General features: G+C 44.7%; 1 long non-coding RNA gene across 1 annotated transcript; it reads right to left on the bottom strand.

The window, feature by feature from the left end:
- Window positions 1–1,460: 1,460 nt before the first annotated feature.
- On the bottom strand, window positions 1,461–2,250 carry LOC307163815. Its single transcript, XR_013822156.1, has 3 exons — window positions 1,942–2,250; window positions 1,759–1,831; window positions 1,461–1,653 (listed from the first exon to the last, which is right to left on the bottom strand). It is a non-coding gene; the product is annotated as an uncharacterized lncRNA (long non-coding RNA).
- Between the last annotated feature and the right edge of the window lie 303 nt (window positions 2,251–2,553).

Here is a 2,553-nt window from a genome sequence, read left to right as displayed (position 1 = left end):
AGTGGTTTTACGTCTAACTCTTATCAAAGTAAAACTTCAGGTGACCATATAGTTTTTACATATAACTATATTACAGTAAACATTGTGATCGTATAGTGTTTTTTCTTTTCCTAATCTTAATTGATTAGACACCTATGGACCAGTGAGGTGGGGATAAACTACTGGGGGGGGGGGGGGGGGCTATGAGGAGATCTTCACCACATGGCTGACCTTTGAGGCCTGTTGCACATCGGTTCTTCCATGGGCTCCGCACTGGTCTGTGTGTCCTATTCTGTCCCTGTTGTGTGCACACTGTACAGTGTGTGAGAAAAATTGGCACATTTCCATTCTCCAGTGAAACATCAGTCCTAATAAAACATCATAACAGAGGATGGTTGTCTAACTGCAATATTCTGTGGTACAACATTTACGGCTGTGACTCTACTTAACCAGGGTTCCCCAAAAGAAGGCTGAGACAGTCACGTTCTATTAAACAAAAATCAGACTTTCATCTTTGTTGTTGTTTCTGGGGAAATTAAGCACTCACAGCCTAAATGGTTAACACCGTATCAAGTTGCCCCACGAGTTTAACGAAGAGGGAAGGGGCTGCTTCAGAATAGCAAGCAGGCTAAGCAGAAGCTGAGTAACCTTAAAACTTCTTTAAAGTTCTTTTTGCTTTTCCTACACTCATTCATCCAATGGCCAGGTTTACCACAGTAATTACTACTGTGAGTCTTTACTATGCCTTACCTCCCACCTGGGAAACACCACTCTGCACCGGGCTAGGAATCCGACAATCAGCAGGAGTTGCTGAAGCTGATGGATACCTGGCCTCGCACCACATCTAATGTCCTGGGCAAAACATCAGTGGAACATCACAAAATCATCCTATCGGATGAAATGGCGATTAAATCTAGAGCATATAGGGTCTCACCTTTCAAGAAGAAGATCATTGATGACCAGGTTGACCAAATGCTAAAAGACCACATCATTGAACCATCCTGCTCTCCATGGTCATCACCAGTAGTCCTGGTCCCCAAACCTGATGGATCCTACAGGTTCTGTGTGGACTATAGGAGGCTCAACAGCAAGACCATACCTGATGCTTATCCAATGCCGCTTATTCATGACATCCTGGAATCACTGGACAGCGCCACTTGGTTCAGCACATTGGATCTGCAGTCAGGATATTGGCAGGTGGATATGGAGGAAAGGAGCAAAGAAAAGACAGCCTTCATCACCACCCAGGGACTATTCCAATTCCGATCCATGCCTTATGGGCTCAGGAATGCCGCTGCCACATTCCAGAGGCTTATGGAGAAGGTTCTGGCAGATTTGAGAGGAAAATTCTGTTTCGTATACATAGATGATATTATCATCTATTCACGATCCTTAGAGGAACACACCAAACACTTGAACTCCATAATGCAACGACTGGAACAGGCATCTCTTACCCTTAACATGAAGAAGTGTCACTTCTTTAAAAGACAGTTAAAGTTCCTTGGCCACATTGTCTCAGTGAAAGGAGTGGAGGTTAATAGGGAAAAGACTCTTGCTGTTGCCCAGTATCCTCTTCCCAAAGACCTCAAAGCTCTCCAACGCTTTCTGGGATTAGCAGGGTGGTACCACAAATTCATTCCCCATTTTGCTGACATCACTGCCCCTTTGAATCACCTGAAAAAGAAGGGAGTAAAATGGGACTGGACTTCTGAGTGTCAAGCAAGCTTTAATACCATCAAACAAGTGCTACAAGACCCTCCGGTATTGATGCAGCCTGACCTCAACCAATCTTTTCAGGTGCATACGGATGCCAGTGATGTAGGTTTAGGAGCCATTCTCACCCAACAAACACCTGAAGGGGAAAGAGTAATAGCTTATGCTTCTAGGACATTAAGAGGAGCAGAACTAAATTACTCCACCTCTGAAAAAGAGTGTTTGGCGTTGGAAAAATGGAGGCATTACCTTGAAGGGAGTCAGTTTGACATTTACAGCGATCATGCTGCTTTAACATGGGCCTTCAATAGTCCCAAAACTTCCTCACGACTAACCCGATGGACTCTTAGGTTGCAGCAATTCAACTTCCAAGTACACCATAGGAAAGGATGTCTCAACCTAGGTCCAGATGCCTTGTCTAGAGTCAGTGAACCTGAGGAGAGAGAAGAGGCTCACTGTATGACTATAACAACGACGAGGTGCTCATCAGAAATACCGCACACACTAGCAGAAATTTCACTAGCACAAAGTACTGACAGCACTGTTGCTCACCTGAAGTCAGACCCCAAAGTCAGGAAGGTACAAGACCAACAGATTACCTTCAAGGTCCAACAGGGGGTGTTGTATCATCGGGTACCAGCAAAGAACAACGGAGACAAATTCCAATTGGTTGTTCCTCAGGTATTAATTCCGGGCTTTCTACACTACTTTCATGATAACCTACTAGGAGGACATCTGGGTCGACTAAAAACGATATTGAGGCTCTTGGAGGTGGCTTGGTGGCCGACTGTCCGCAAAGACGTCTGGCAATACGTCAAGGGATGCGATATCTGTCAACAATATAAACATGACAACACAAAA

This window comes from Squalius cephalus (assembly GCF_949319135.1).
Source record: "Squalius cephalus genome assembly, chromosome: 8".
NCBI classification, from domain to species: Eukaryota; Metazoa; Chordata; class Actinopteri; order Cypriniformes; family Leuciscidae; genus Squalius; species Squalius cephalus.
Note: the sequence above shows the minus strand (reverse complement) of the source record. Positions and strands in the feature narration are given on the sequence as shown.